This window comes from Strigops habroptila, chromosome 2, assembly GCF_004027225.2.
Source record: "Strigops habroptila isolate Jane chromosome 2, bStrHab1.2.pri, whole genome shotgun sequence".
In the NCBI taxonomy this organism is placed as follows: Eukaryota; Metazoa; Chordata; class Aves; order Psittaciformes; family Psittacidae; genus Strigops; species Strigops habroptila.
In genome coordinates, this window is record NC_044278.2 from 4,056,675 (window position 1) to 4,073,722 (window position 17,048).

Here is a 17,048-nt window from a genome sequence, read left to right on the forward strand (position 1 = left end):
TTGCACTACTTCAAGGAAAGGACAATCTTGCAGAGCTCAGCAAAACTCTCCATTCCACATGCTTTGCAGAACCCATATGAAAGACCCAATTAAATGAATTTGATCATCCCTTACAAATGCAAGTATAGAATCTTTGTGTATGAGGGTAGAAAGCAACTCACCATCTCCTGTGTTTGGAATAGTCTTGGAAAAGCTGCCTCTGTGCCAGGAAGCCTGGCTGGGCTCAAACCACGACAGGATTGGACTGGAAGTAGGAATTAAATCACCCTTAGCAATACCAGATACTGCCAAAAACCTGCGAGAAAGTGAAAAAATATCAATGTAGACTCTGTGACAGTGAAAGATCTTTGCTTCAGGGGAAGGAAAAAAATTTCAGAAAGCCTGAACTGTAATTTGCAGGATCTCTTCAATTAACTGGGAAGGCTTCTTTAAAAGCTTCAAGGCCAGTGTCAGGAAAACCCCCCAGAGTTCGCGTAAAAGGACATCTGTTAATGTCTGAAATGCTTTATAACAGGCTAAGGACCAGCAAAAACCTTGCCAGATTTGGTACTCCACTCCATCAGATGTGGCAAAACTGTTCTGTGTGAGAATGCAAGAGTGCACAAGAGCCAGAATAGTTTCAGGGTGATCTTAAAATACTCAAAAGGATTTCCATCTTAAGGGGTGGAGGGAGGGGAAACTGGTTTTAGTTCCTGTTTGAGATCTCATATGCTATGTTTCATTCTAAGGTAAGAAATTATAGGTATCAGAATGTCTAGGTAGCACCTACAGACCTTAGAGATTTTGTTTGTCTTGAGGTCCTTTTCATACATGTCTTCCTCTACAGTCTATCCTTTTCCCATTCTCATTTCCTTCCAGCTTTTGCAACTTCACGTTTTCATCCTCCTCTCAACTGTGTTTACAGGCACCTTATTCTTTGCACTCAGGCCCTTCTTAATTACATTCACTTTTTCTCTCCTGGTCTTCTAATGCAAAAAGGAATATTTCTAAAATGTGCGTACATATAGAGTCAAGCATTTCATTGTTGGCACACCATCCAATGACTTCATTCTTGTCTGGATGGAGAGCGACTGCCTTCTGAAGGGGATCTGGAGGCCAACTGGGTAGTAAGATCACTATTTGCAACTTCTCATCTACCCTGGAGTGGTGCCAGGCATTCCTGTGCAGGCAGATTTACAAGCTGCCTTACAAGCTCTTGTGAAGATCTTGTCTGGATGGGAAGGGAGAATGGATGTGGGAGTCCTTGTTGGTGATATAACAGTATGGATGTAGCTGTTTTATCTCCCATTGTTTTCAGAGGAATTAAAATGTAAGTACCCTGGATCTAGAGGTTCAGTGCAGAAACTGAACAGACATCTCCAAGGAGGATCCTACATAGTCAGCAGGTGAAGTTCATACGGAATTACACTTTCTTTTAGCTTTCTAAGAATATCTGTAAAAATTTGGTAATGTTCAATCGGTAACTGAGTCTGGTTTTAGAATAGTGATTCCTATAAACCGAGATCAGAGAGGAAGAAATTACAGAACTGCAGAAATAAGGACTTTTGGAACCATTGCTAAGTTATTACAATCAGGGTAACTTTGTTTTTATGGCAGAACATGCCCAGCTAAGGGGAAAAATCAGGAAATTGCTTGAAATCCAATGAACTCACTGTTTTCTTTAATAAACAGAAGCCAAGCTTTTAACAGATGAACAGGGTCGTCCTGTACTTAGGAGGACTTAATATTTCTCAACATAAACAAACTTCTTTTTACCCAATATAAAATCATTTTACATCTGCTCAAAATCCCAATAATCTCAATTTATGCGTGGTAGCAACTATCTTTTGGAAAGCAGTCCAGCACAAGTAATTCTGGACCTGCCTCTGTCTCTGAAGCACATTTATTCCTTCCATCACTTCTCAAGCCTCAGAGTTCTCCTGCTGTCTGAATTATTTACTGTATCATGTTGAAGTCTGCCAGTAACCAAAAAGCAGAACTATCAATTCCAGCCCTCCTTTTGTAGCAAAGACATTGATATTGTGAGGGCTTTGGTCTTGTGAAAAACGAATTCTTGTGAAATGTGTGGAATACAAAGGCAAACGTTTTTGTGGTTAAAAATAGCATATGCAACAATTCCACGACAAAAGTGACCTTCTTACTGTGTGGAGGATGCTAAATAAGACTCTTTAAATGGTATCTTGTGCTAAGATAATTATGGGAACAAAACAGCTTTACATGAATCAGCTGTTTTAAAATCTGAACTAGCAGCACCATTTGCAATCATGCAGAAGACCTAGGTTCAGAATTGCACACAAATTTTTGTCTTCTCAAAAGCCAGCAGGAGCTGGAGGTGGTATAAAGAAAATGATGGCCTTACTGCAAAGGCAAACAGAAATCTATTTGTGATCTTGAGTTGAGTTTACGTTTCCTGGGGGCAAGGAGTTAGGAGTAGATAATACTTCCCAGAATGGCTTGATGTCCATAGCTGGATGAAAATTCTCTTTTTTTTCTTCAAATTTACAGGGGCTGCATCGGATGTGCCAGAAAATGATGGATCAGTAAAGTCCTATAAATTCCAAACACATATGTAGTATAGCTTTTCAAAAACAACTTACAAAACAGCTTTCCAGGAGAATAAAAAGTCCACAATAATGACAGCACACTGACAGTGCAATAAAGAGGAATTCATTATTCTGACTGCAGGGGTTGGCAATGACCAGAGGGCAAATGCATAAAATAGGAAAGATGAGCCTATGCTCATATGTCAAAAAAACTCCCTGCCACAAATGAAAGAAAAAGAAATATGTTCAAAATATGTGTATTCTGTATAGGGATAATAATAATAAAAAAAGGTAATTTATCTGAGTACAATCAATGTTTCTGAGCTTGAAGCTGAGGATACAGCATTACGTGATATCATCTGTATATAAACAACCAATTCCTTTCAAATTTTCGTTGCCATGAAATAAAAAGAAACTTTTGCCATCTAATGGACAAGAAGGCAGCAGCAAAGATGAAAATGAACAGCAAGTGAAGGGTTAAAAATGTAGGATCATCTTCTTTGTGAGTGAGATTTGTTGACAATTTTTAAGCTACTGTTCGATTCTAGAAACAAATCTGACTATTACAATTATTTCTTTTATTACCTAAAGAGGATAGTATCTACTCACAAGTATGACTCCTTCAGTATGAAATTAATTTTGCAGGCATAAATTGCACCCTCAAACAAGATCTCAATCCCGCAAAGGAACAGTAATAAACTGAAAGACCAGGTTTTTTTCTGAAGTTATCTAGTTCTAAACAAACCTTTCTGTGCAGTCTGTCTACTTTTTATTTTTAGTTTTCCTTCTTTTATATTGAATGCTTTTGTAAGGAAGAAGGATTTTTGTTCTGAATTTTTCTTCCCCTGGTATTTCCCATATGAAGTTACAATCCTCTGACAGCTTGTATGAAGAGGATTAGAACATGTCATCACTAATTGCAGATAAGGATTTAAATCAGGGATGGGCAGGAGGAGCAGAAAGATGAGATTTTTCATCCTGTCTTGATTCAGACTGTGTGGATGCTTTGTATCTATCTCTGCTGCTCCAGGAAGTTAGCCTGGCTTCCACATTTGTCTTCATCTTATGGCAAGGGAAAATTGTTTTTCATTGAATATGATGAAAGACTAAGTTTTCTGCTGAAAGACCGTTTTCTTTATTGGAAATTGGTCCTGAAGATCCATTTCTACACAAAATTGGTTGTTTCATGAAAGCACACGAGAAGGAGCGGTTGCAAAGAAGAATCACTTCTAAACTCCCAAAATAGCCAGATTGCAATTGTGGGATTGCATCTTCCTCCTCAACAGATTTTTTTGTTGTTTCTATTAGACTGTAAACTTCTGACTACTGTATTGTATCCTCACATCTACCATAGAAGTGTTTCCCCTGAGTGTGGAAATAGTAATGTATGCAAGCCCTAACCAACTCCAAATGTTACTGTTGCTATATGTCAGCAATGGGTAGCAATTTGACTAATAAGCTTAAGGAATTACATAATGTAAGTAACAACATAACAAAATTATGTCAGCACACATGTCCCTTTCTTTTGCTTCAGGACAAATCAATTATCAAACAGAAATCAAAGTAATGGCTACATGTTTATAAGAATTTAAGGTCTCAGGCATTGATTAACCATGACTAAGAGAACTTTCTGTCATGAAGATAACTGTTGTATCATGAAGAACCTAAAAGCTCCCATGTGAGGCCATGAACTACTTCGAAGGATCTGTTACTAGCCCTAGCATTTTTCGATGGGTTGCAATCTAAGGAGATAAGACACAATAAGCAAGCCAGAATTGCTTTGCACTTCCCTATATGGATTATTCCTCAGTAAATTGTATAAGGGGAAAGAAGTTAACATAAAAATGCCATATCATTTGCTTTTAAAAAAGATTTTTTTACTTTCAAAGCCTACTATCTTCAACAGGTGACTCAGCAGTTTCAAAAGAGCCAGAGGGAATTTAATTATCTTCAGATATCTAATGAAAACCACAGAGTTTTGTAAAACTTTTCAGGACTTGTCTGTCAGACCTTGACAGATCAAGAAACTGAAAATGACAATTTCTTAATTAAGACTGAAAAAGAGCTTGAACTTCATTTTCAAGAAGAAAGGATGGGGGTTTTTAATTGATAAAGGTAAGGAAATATGCAGTATAACTACTTCCTTGTCTAACCTATCTATTAACGAAGTTGTAACTAGAGTTCCACATCTTTGCCTCTCCCTCCCATGCCAAATTTTGGGCTTTCATTCTGGTGGATGAAAACATTTTTTTCGAAGTCATTTGGAAATCAATCTGTCATTTAGTTAAGGAAAAAATTAAATGCCTCAGTCCTTTCAGAATTAAAGGGAAAAAACAGCTTCAGTTGTGTTAAATAGACTTGTTGATGTAACATGCTGGTTCTTGGTCATCTGAACTTAGGATGTACACCAGTATTTCTTTGTGGAAGCTGTGCTACTAAAATGACTTATTTTTTTGTCATTTAATCACTCAGAGCATTTCTAGTAAGGAAAAGCAGGCATTAACAGACAGAGAAGAGAGCCTAGGAATTTATAATTTGTATGCCATTTCTTGACTGGTATAAACAGATAGACTAAGTATGTTGTCTCTCACAGAGCAATGTTTTACATATCAAAATGGCATAGCTTTAAAGCAAGCAGCATTTTAGTCTGATACGACACTCTTTTACCAAAGTGGTCATACAGCTCAAACTTTCCTGAAACAGTGACTCTGTTTTAATGTATAGCTATTGATGATGTAGGGCTTAATATAGACAAAGTAATTGGAAAAAGAAAGGAAATCTTCCTGTAAAGTTTATCAGTGCCTTTGCAACTGATTGGGAGACAGACAACTTTTCTGTTGGTTCATCTTTACTATCAGAATTTGGTGTACTAGACACCATGGCGGCTTACAGAATCCTGCTCAGATTATTTAACTCCTTTCTTCCCAATGCAGGTGCTGCTGTCCAAATATCTTCTGGGGAAAAATTCCTGATAGGGCATAGAAATGGTGAGGGATAAAGCTGGGGTGCGCTAATGGTACTGATGATATATTTCTTTTGGACAATACAAATAAACAGCCTGTAGACCTAGCATAAATAGTCTTGGGACACATTTCTATTATCTTTCACTGCTTTAAATTGCTCTTTCCATTGTTCCATCTGCTTTTCAGCAATGCTGGGTGGGCATTGGAGCAAGTGTGAAGAGATGTTGACAGGGAGGAGTATGAGGAGTATGGGAGCAGGATGCGCCTGGAGTAACAGCTCTGCCTCAACCAAAACAATTTATCACCAGTTTCCTCAAAGTTGCAAGAATGTACCAGAAAGAATCACCTCTGCCACTCATACAGCTTAACAGAAAATGGATATTTGTAAGGGCAAGTACCATCGTAAAAGGAAGGTAAGATATGGTTTGGGCAATCTAAGAATCTCAACTTCTACTCAATATTTTCAAAATTGGGCCCTGATGAATACAGCCCCAAAGGATGCCAGTTTCAGAGCTGCCTTACAAAACAGATTTACTTAATGGTGACATGCAGCCGAAGAATTGCTCTCCATTCTGCTAAATTACATTTCATTTCAGCACTCCAATCTGAAGCTATACCCAAGACCTGCATCAGTTTAGAAAAATGAGCCAGCAGCCTGGCTGAGCTTCCATCTCAAGCACGTTGTTTTTATGTGCAGTGATAAATGACTTTAACTTTCTGAACAAAGGGCATTTTCTTGTTGATCTATTTGAGAACATTGTAGAGAATTTGTAGTTAAATAAGGAAAAAAGTAGGACGACTTCTATGGAGAAATTAATTTTTAATGCTATTGAAATCAGGGAATTTTGAAAATACTGTGCATTTGTCATTTTTGCTTTGTACCTGAAAGCTGCACAAAAGTGCATTTCTCCCTGAAAGACAATGAAGTGGGAAATAGCCAGCTTTCTTTTACATTGGGGATAGAAAATGTATGAAGTAGAGAGACTACAGGTTTATGTAAAGATGTCTGGATTTTGCCTGAATTAAAATACATTCAAGGAAAAGCTTTCCAAAGTCTTTCACGTAACTGTGTACTAAACCATATCTTCCTATCCATTAGAAGTGCATATGCTTCACAGTGTTTTTAGTTTAAAAAATGATGTGTTAGAGCTCGAGTGTTCAGTCTCTAGTGCTAAATACATAAAATGCTCTCCTCTTCCTTATCCTTCTCTAGCCCAGGGTGGCCAGCTTAGTATTAGGCACGTTTTTGATTAAAGATGAGGTACAAATCTGATCCTGCATGGTAATTACTATATTTCAGTGTAAGTCACAGACTATTGCTGTTATTATTTATTCTTAGACAAAAACATTCATCTCCCCAACCTCTAACTACAGGCTGCAAAATTCCTGCTGGCTAGCCTTTTTCTATGAGTAAAAACTACATTATTTCTCATTTGCTCCAGTTGCTGTGGGCCACCTCACTTGTGACAGCTGAGATAGCTGCACTATCTGTTGTCCATTCTCTGTGGAAAGATTCGAAATTTTCCACTGCTCTCTTTCACTATGGATCAGAAACCAGATAACTTTTTAATGTTAAGGATGGTCACTTGCACCTCATACAGTCTCTTCCTGCTTAAACAAGTGCCCACACACTCGTCAGACCAGTCTCTCTAGAGAAATTTTGTTTTATCCTTCTTAGAGTAGGTGGGGGTATCTGTGCACACATGAGCCCGTTTTGGCAAACTCCAAGATAAACTGGACTGAAGACCAATGAGTTTATTAAATGTCTTTTCTGAAGATTTTCCCCACTGTGAAAAAAACTTTCTTTTTCCTCATTTTATACAAAACCAGATGCTAATGTAGAATGGAAGTCTGAACATAAGCAAAAAACCCAAGCCCCCAGCCTCCCATTTTTTTTCTCCCAGAGCTGTTTAATATAGCAAAACATCAACTGTAGAAAACTACTCCACTGTGAACTAGTGAGCCACTGCCTCCAGTATGTACGTCTTAGGTTGAGGCTGACACATTTGCAGCTGAACTTTTTAGGCTTGCCAGTTCTCTGGAACAGATGTATATTACAAAAAAGTTGGGAATTTCAAGATATATCTCATCAATTTACCATGTGTAACACATGTGAGACACTGAGCATCTAACAATAAGTAAAGGGAGGAGAGGCAGGGAGATACTAAGCAGACTACAAGACCTGCAGAAGTGCTTTCACCTTGCTAGAAACTTTTAGGACCTAAAACTTGTTAGTATTAAAATTTCTGCCTTGAAGAAGCTACATGCTTTAAGTAGTAACAAGAAGTCTTTTTTTTTTTTTTTTTTAAAGGAGTAAATCTGAAGATTTATTAATGGAAGAATCAATACAATCTAAAGTGGTTGATGGTCTTCAAAGTAGACAAATACACTAATGACATCACATTTCCTGCCATATCTTACTAATGAATGAGGTAAGCAAGGAGAGATCAAAGACGTATAAGAGGCTTGAATAAGGCATGTGTTTTCAGTGAAGAGAATAGAGGCAGCAAAACTACCACAATTAACCATAATTGAAACAGGATTTTTCACTCCTTTCCAACACATGGATAACTAGTTTTTCACTGTCATTGATATCCCTTTACATTAGAAATAACAGAAATGTGCAGGCAGCAGTAAAATCAGTCTTCAAAATCTGAGCATTTTAAAATGGAAAAAATAAAATTTATTTTAAGTACACAGTGTTCATGCTGAAGATTAGCTAAATCAATTTTATACTGAAAATATATATCTATATGCTTAGATATAAGGAAGAAATTCTTCACTATGAGGGTGGAGAGACACTGGCACAGGGTGCCCAGAGAAGCTGTGGCTGCCCCATCCCTGGCAATGTTCAAGGCCAGGTTGGACACAGGGGCTTGGAGCAACCTGCTCTAGTGGAAGGTGTCCCTACCCATGGCATGGGGTTTGGAACTAGATGAGCTTTAAGGTCCCTTCCAACTCAAACAATTCTGTTTCTATGATTCTATCATATGTAAGTGCCCATACAACATTTTCTTTGGGATTAATAGAATATTTTCTTTTATCTTTTTTAATGAGAATTCTATTACACTAACTCCACCACAAATTTTCCACTATTGTTTATAGACAGTTCAAGGATTTGAAGCCAAGACTTACTGCTGCAAAATTTCAGATAAAAGCTGTGAGGTAAGAGGGCAATATGCAGAACATCTCAGAGTTTCATATTCAAAGTAAAAAACACACTTAAGAAAACTGGATGTATAATGAAGAGGCAAAGAAGTGTTTCATGTTGTTGTTTTCCTCTCTGAAATCTCAGGCTCATTCCCTCTCCCTTGGCTTCTGAAGACACAACGGCTTACTTGTCAGCCATGAGTATTGCTTCCCTTTCTCAAGCACCTTTCCCCCACTTCTTAAAATAGTTTCCAGTGTTGGAGCATGAAGCCAGAAGTAGTAAGGTGCTACCATTATCCTGATTGGAGAGTTAAGGAAGGACTGCAAGTGTGGCTAGTCAGGAGGAAAATAGCCGTCTTACAATAGCAAATCCTTTAAGCAAGGAAATGTAAACAGGAATGATCCTAGGGTTTTAAGATGGGCCCTGTTCTTTGAAGCCTCTTTTAGCCAACATGACACCTGTCAAGTGTTGGACACCTGGCTGTGTGTTTTCAGAATGTGCGACCTGATAGTTGCTGTCACTGTATCTTACCTCATGAGAGGCAAAGGAGGTCTGACACTGGCCCCAGAGTGGTTCCTGTGAAGACTGGGACTGCTTTGGGACTGTCTCTAGCAAGTGCTGTCATCTCCGTCTCCAACAGCATCTGATCTACTTTTGGGGACTGTTAACACAAGGTGGACCAGCCTTATTTGCCTAGAAAGGAGTAAGGTGAGCCAGGGTCCTCCCCTACCTTACTGGGCTTTTTGTTCTTGAGATACTTTGCTGGAACAAGGGGCACAGCAAAGAGATGCAGCAATAAAAGAGTGCTGGACGCAGGGATCCTGCTAGCCCTCAGCTTAACCATAACCTTCAGGTTATAGAGGATTCCGCAGGATAAGAAGAGCTTGGAGGTGAAATGGTGAAGATGAGGCAAATGGCTTATAACTAGCCAGGGACTGCTATGTGTATTTCTGAGGATGTGGTTAATGCTAGTTTTGGGTTTATGCTTTGTGCCTAAGGAGCTTGAGGAAGTAGGGTTCATACCTAAATACCACAGGACCCACATGCATGGATGAAGACTAGTGCCAGAGAGGGTTTATGCTGTGGGAGAGGCCTCTGCAGTGGTTAGTGCCTTGGTTAGTACTGGGGACACTAACACCTGAGAGAGAATAAGCTCACGGTTTGTCAGGGGTGGAGAAAAAGTTGAAATCTTTGACCCAAGAATGAGAGTCAGGTCTGGCCAACGCATGGGAGAAGGAGGCAAAGGGAAGGATAGTGGTGGGGCAGGAAGGAAGGTGGAGTCGGGAGAGTCACATTTGCTGCTCTGCCTGTTGCATGGGAAATAGGAGGGGGAACAGTGACTCCCTGCACATTGTGACTCTGCACTGCAGTGGCAGCCAAATGGGATTTATGGGGCTCCAGCACTGGCATACTTGGAAGCTGAGCATATAACTTGTAATGCCAACTTAGTGAATGCCTGTAGCTGATCTGAAGATCTAGATTTATTGCTGGTTGCTACAGGACCTTTAGGACTTGTGCTGACAAAACCCACTGGTGTATGGGTGCTTTTGCAGGAGGAAGATGTCACTGTACTCTGATTTAGGCTGCACTTAAGGCAAGGATTGCAGTTAAAGAGCTTGGCAACAGGGTTTCAATACTAATGTTTATTTTTGCCTCCTTTGTATGGCAGGTTAAGGAAAGGGTTGGTGATAAAACAGCTGGCTCCCGCTGTGCAGGAAGGACTGGGAGGAGGGTATGTATAAGCAGGGGTGAGTGCTGGATGCCACCAGTAAAAGCAGTTTTCAAGGGAGGCTGCTAAGAGCGAGGAGAATCAAAGAGATTGGAAGAAGGAATAGTGAGGGAGAAAAGTGTGAGGGAAGAGACAAAAGCCAGATGCAGTTTCCTAGGGCTCCTCTTTTCATCTCTATCCTTCCTCCTGTCTTCAGTGTACATCCTGACTTAAAGCATACTCTCTCAGAAACAGTACACTACAAACTACAGCTTTCTATTACGATTACAGTAAATGATCTGATATCTGCTTAAGTGACCTGGCCACATTTAACATCTCGAAATCACTGCAGCTTCTTTGGGTATCAGTTGTTGTAATTCACAAGAACAGGAATAACGTGTTAAACGTAGTATCCAGCTACTACGGATCACAAAGAAGGTGCATGAAGGGCTGTTATGTATATTAATATCTGTATATATCTTCGTATTTATATCTATGTCTATACCTTCTGCATCTATGCATATATTTGTATATAAGTGAAGTATTGAAACACCAAGAGTAGCCAGCTCTCAAGAAAAGCAGAGTTGCTTCTGGCTTGAACAAAAGGAGAAACAAGATACTGAGAGCGCGGGTGACATGGTACTGCAACTTGAAAACTAATTACAGAAAGAACAGAATTTAAATAACATTTGGAGGCAACAGCAGGAAACACAAGAAACAGGTGTTTAACAGGATTTCGTTTGACTGTTTAACCTCTTCATTAATTCCAAAAACCAAACTCTGTCAGACTTTAGCTTTACCTAGTTTCTGTAGTTGTACTTTTGCCTGTTTCACACCTCAGAGCATTTCTTCTGCTGTTCATTTGCCTCTAGGGATACAGGCCTCTGTTTCTAAGTTCTTTTGATCTCCATTGTATGTGTCACTGTCTCTTCAGCAGTCAATAGGATTACACGGCTATGAATAAGGCCTAGCATTTGTTACTCTGCTCTGCAGATTCACTAAAGAATCTGCAGGAGAGATCTCCTTACAACGCTGGATGAAATTTGTTGCCAAAGACCTACAAACCAAGGAAGGCTTTTCTTTGTTATGACTGTAAAATATAAAAGCATAAACAAGTGTTTTTCAGTGTTTTGGGTATTGGTATAGTCTGAAGGGTTATCTGTTAATAGAATAGGTCTCTCACTGCTGACACCCTACTGAGCGACTGGGACTACATAATACTGAAGTGGCTTTACATCTTCAAAGATGTAATGACCTTTTAGGAAAGAGCTCTTTTTCTCTCTAGCATTTTATATTCTGTTTTGCACTGGTTTTTGAATTTAGCAAGTGAAAAGGAACAGAAGAGACATCTGTTTTAAAAGTCACCTTTTAATGATATGAGTGTTTACTTCTATCACGATTTTAAAAAGTTTCTTCCTGAATTTCTTTGAAGGGTTCAGGATTTAAAGAGAAGAAATCATTATAGGTTTATATGCAAGACTAACACTGTAAAAGCATGCTTTCTTTAGGATGGGGTTTCAACAACTTTGGACAATAGACAGTACTGATGTCAGGTTTTGCCTGCGTGAATCCCCCCGCTCTCTTCCTACACCCATTTAGACCTTTACATGACAGAGACTTTTACATATGCGTCTCCTACTCCTTAGTCTTGTTTCCACAGAAACTTATCCCATTAGCTGCTGCTGCTTTTTGTTATTATTCTTTCCTCTCCTCTTCCTCATTGCTTTCCACTCAGTGTGCAGTCCAACCTGCTGCCTGATGTTCTTCCAACAAATTCATGGTTTTGACACTAGAATCTTTTTACTTCCTCCTCTTTTTTTTCCCTAATTTTTTATTAGCTTTTTTTCCCCCTGCACATGCTATTCAAGCCTCCTTAATAATCTCACTCTTCTCCAAATAAAGTGATTTGTCTTTTCACACTATTACAGTATATGTATCTATGAGAACTATTTCTATATCATGTCCTCTCCTCCTTGACCTTCCTTTCTAACCAGAGAAGGGTTAGACTCTCTGTCATGACACTGAACGCATCAGCACACTCTGCAACCTCTTGCTTCAAGGAGTTTGTCTGGCTGAGCTCAGACCTCTGACATTTGTTGACAGCTCTTTTTTACTTGCTGGATGTTAGCTCCAGGGCTGCTGGTAGCTTGCATTCTTCTAACAAAGATCCTGCTTAACCTCCTTCCCTATTCATACCGTTGATTATGATCTGTAGATATTTCATTCTCATCTTCCAAATTCCTCTTTTTTTCTCTTTTTCTGATGGAAATGCACCAAGAACACATTTGCAATGTGCAGCGACCATGCTGGTCTCCAGGATGTGGCTGTTGAGAGCGGAAAGAACAATCCAGAGCTGAAGGGCCCATCACTAGGTGTACCTGAGTATCTAGCTCAGAACTTCCCTCAGATTCCCTAGCTTGAGCACATTTTGTGATCTTGAAGTCAAAAGTAATCAGCAACAGATGGAAACAGATCTATCAGTTAATATGGTCCAAACCCTTAAACGTGGCTTGTTTAAAATCAGTGTTTTGGGCTACATTGCTAGTCTCCTAGGAAGTATGAAAAGAAACAGGTTGGGTGTACCTGCAGGATACAGGAGACTACATGAGTGGATCCTGATAGCTTCCTATGTAGCAGGGTGGTTTTGAAGTGCTTAGACTGATTTAACCCAATAAGCAGACAGATGCTTTGTAGACCTGATGTTACACCATTTCTCACTCGAGTTGCTTCCTGTATGGCACTTCATCTTTTATGATCTTAATTAATACTAATTGGTATACGATCGCCTCTAAAAATATTATTCTATGAGGAAAACTATTCTCTAATGTTACAGGGATTGGTATTTGAGAAATCATAATGTACTACAGCCCTATGTAAATGATTAAATAGGTGATATTCCTCTGTTTTGTGTGTATCTATCTACATATTGCTTTTCTTGATAGCTTATGTTGTAACTCACACACCTGGAAATTCCACCGTGTATTTTAAACCACTCCAGAAGTAACGCATGGCTAAAGGTGATCACACTTTTGAAAACTGTAGTGAAAAAAACATTATTAAATAAGGGATATAGCTTTCTTCCTTCTTTTTATTTTCACTTTGCTTTCAATCAGCATACTGATTCTGCTCTTATGAAGAATTCACTCCTGCATTTAATATGTAAGGATGGTTTCATCTTTGGTCCATTCCTGTTTTGAAAAGGAATCCTTCTGCATACATCCCCAAGATTCCCTTTCTCTTTCAGCAAGTACTGTGATTACATACATCTGAAAGCAGAGATCTTAGATCCTAGTAAACAAAACCAGAGGAATGACATAATCTTTAAAGCTGGCTATGACACTGAACTCACAATTCACATCTTATTTTTGTCAGCAGCATGTCCAAACCTCCAAGGTCATTCTTGAAGAATCACAGCTGTAATATCTACAATGACTGAACTACAGGAAAGCTGCAGTTAGGTCTTACTGCCTTGTCACTGCAGATGAAACAAATAGTAGTTAGCATTACTGTCTACTGATTTTGCAGCCTGTTTTGTCCAGGAAAACCTAATCCTAATTATTAATAGGATGATAAAATACTATGCTAAATACCCTCCCTCCTGCCCTGCGTGGTTGGCTCAGATAAGGAGCATGATAGTGTTGATCGTCCACAGCTGAATCAGTCTCATTCCTCCTTATGGTGGGCAAGTGCAGAGAAAGGTGATGGAATGGGCTGGGAGGGGAAGTCAGGGAATTGAGTAGGGCCAGGTGGGGTTTGGAGGCCATCGGGGGAAGGGGAAGTTTCCAATAGGAAGCAGGGAGAGGATAAGGCCAGTAAGCAGCCTTTCAGTGGAGAGGAAGAAACACTCTGAGCTCCCTCCAAATGGTAAGTGTTTGCATTGTCAGTAAGAGCTGCTGGTCAAGGAGGAGGTGTTCAAATTAGTTTCTGGGCTGGAAGAGTGTTGGGAAATTGATTTGGGCATTTTACTGTACCTTAGCAATCTAATTTTCAGAGTAAGTTTTACAGGGCTTGCTGCCAATTGTTTCAAACAGAGCTTGAAAAATGCTCCTACCTAAGGTAAATACTATCAACCCCCAGAAGAATACAACTGCTGTTTCAAAGCACTTACATAAACATATGTTCCACATCTACAATTATTTGCTTTACAGAATTAAATTTCTTTTAAGTGCTATTAATGGTTTGGAAGGCCTATACCAGCCTCCTGAGTGTACAGGCAATTTGATCCCAAGCATCTGATTTAGAAGGTCTGCAAAGCATCTACTTTGTATGTTTGCAAGCAGTCCAGGACAAATTGTTTGATAATGCTCTTACAGACACAGGCTATATGTGGTAAAATGACAGATGCCATGGACAAACGGGAGTCTTTAAAATGCTCTAAGTACTTGTACTATAGGTGATATGATGTAAGCAATGTTCAAAGGTCCAAAACATTGTCTCATATTAAAGGTAAGGGACTAGTTTGGTTGTTGTGTGGTTTTGTTGGGGTTTTTTTGGCTCATCTTTTTGCTTTATTCATCTTGGGCTGAGGCAGTTTGGCTTAGTCTGAGGGAATTGGAGAGCAGTTGCTGTCCTAGCCCTGGGAATTGAATTTTGGTAGGCAAGATGGCACATGCTGCTTGCAGCCTGTCGCTAGCTGCAGCCAATTGATGGGGCCAACTTCGGGGCAATAAAGCTGAATACTGAAAGACATTCTAGATTTAATCTCACAGGATTCAGAGGAAGGAGATGAGAAACTTGGAAAACAAATTATGTGTCATACGCAAAAAAAAAAAAAAATCCTTTCTTGCTCTTGGCAGGGAACCAAAAGAAATTCTGATGCAGATGTTTAATACTGTATGGGTGTCATGCAAGTAAATTTATTTTGGCTGTACCACTGCTCCAGCAATTCAAGGACCTGTAGCACAGACTTGTTTTTCTGTCTGCAGCAATCCCTGCATAAAGTGATTGAACTTTGTTTTAAAACTGTGCCAGTTCCTTGTCCCAGCTGCTTTGGCTTGAAGGTTGATCCAGAGTTTCATGCCGATAAGTGTGAAAGCACTTCCTCCCCCCAATTCCAGTTTCATTTGACTCACTACCAGTTTGTATTTACTTGAACTCTTACTGATGTTATCTCTGAAACACCTCTCACTTTCCTATTTGTCCCTTCTCAACTGTGTTTTGTCCATTCCCTTAATCATCTTTCTATTCTTCCTCTGTACCCTTTCTAGCTTACATGAGTGCTTTTCAGAATGTAAATAACCAAAAAGTAATCCAGTGTATCAGTGAAGCTTTTCAGAAGGAACATCTTCTCTTTTTTTCCAAAGCTATCTTGGAGGCCACCAGGGGAATGATACCTTAAGATGTCATTAGCTTTTTCCACACCTGCATCACATTAACAGCTCACAGCCATCTGCTGTTTGAACAGTGTATCCTGATTTTCCTCCTTATAGCCATCTCCATTACTTAATCTCATGGAAATAGTAAGAATTCTTGTTATTGATCTTTAATCATACAACTCCATCTCCTATCCTGTAAAATGACTTTTCATTTTGATGATGAGAACATGTTATTGCCTGTTGGCATAGATACCCAAGAGCTCCAGTCATATTGGGCAGCATTCTGCAAGGTCATATCTGAGGGGGAGAAAAAAAGGGTGAATCCTTCACTGATCACATAAAACCTCCAAACTTTCCCAAGCTGCATATAAAGCCTAAAACATGACCCAGAATATGAAATGTGAAGAACTTGGTCATGGTTTATGCAGGTTGGTGGTCTTGGTTACAACAGCCTGGTGAGCCCTCACATGGTTTCAAAATATCCACTGTTTTGGATTAAAGTTGTAAGTGAAACAAAATAGGCAGAACTAAGGTAACTGAAGTTGAACACAAGCACTCAGACTTACAGAACTTTTGTGTATTAATCAGAGCCTTGTGAAGAAAAGTTTACCTGAACATTTAGGAGTTTTATCAAAGAATTACAAATTCAAATTTACAGAAAGCTAGAGAATAAATCGCTGCATGCAAATTCAAACATACCTGAAGTGCTGAAATGAAATGTTTATACTGAAAAGAAATGCTGTGCAAGAATTCTTTGGTGTGTCAACAATTTCTTGTAGGATTTATTGAAAGGTTAATACAAGTAAAGACTATTTGCTCAATAAAATGGAAGCTAAGCAATAAAAAGATGAGCTCCGACAAATATAAAATGTCGGGAATCTCTTATTTAACAGCTATCATAGCAGCAATATCATCTTTCTTGAAGTATGTTATATATGCATCTTGGTTGATGAACAGCTAACTAATCTTGTAAGGCTAAAAGCTAAAGAAAAAAAAAATCACAGACAGCAGCATGGCTGAGCAATCTTTACATCTGGAAGAGAATACATGGTAAAATTAAAAGCTTTTCAGAATCACAGCCAGCCAGACATCCTTTATGCTCAGCATCGTGTTTATGTCTCATGTTATGCTTCCCTGAAATGATCTTTTTGTTTTGATTTCTTTTTTTTTTTATACATTTAGGATGAATAAATCTTCTGTGAATCAGCTATAACGACTTCCATCCTGCTTTCAGTGTCCTGAGCCAACTCAATCTGACAGAGAATATTTGTACTGCAAGAGAGTCCCTTTACTTGGGAAACTTAACATAGTATTTCGAGTGACACAGTGCTGAGAGGACCATGATTTTTAAACAATTCCAATCCACCC

The 17,048-nt window shown here is 39.1% G+C and overlaps 1 protein-coding gene across 2 annotated transcripts in view; it reads right to left on the reverse strand.

The window, feature by feature from the left end:
- Positions 1–17,048, reverse strand: part of HTR1F (5-hydroxytryptamine receptor 1F) — a 111,712-nt gene that overhangs the window by 63,438 nt on the left and 31,226 nt on the right. For both annotated transcript variants that reach the window (XR_003989380.1, XM_030471694.1), the window contains exon 2: positions 162–295. The gene's annotated coding sequence lies outside the window, so the exon portion shown is untranslated. The remainder of the gene's footprint in view (positions 1–161; positions 296–17,048) is intronic.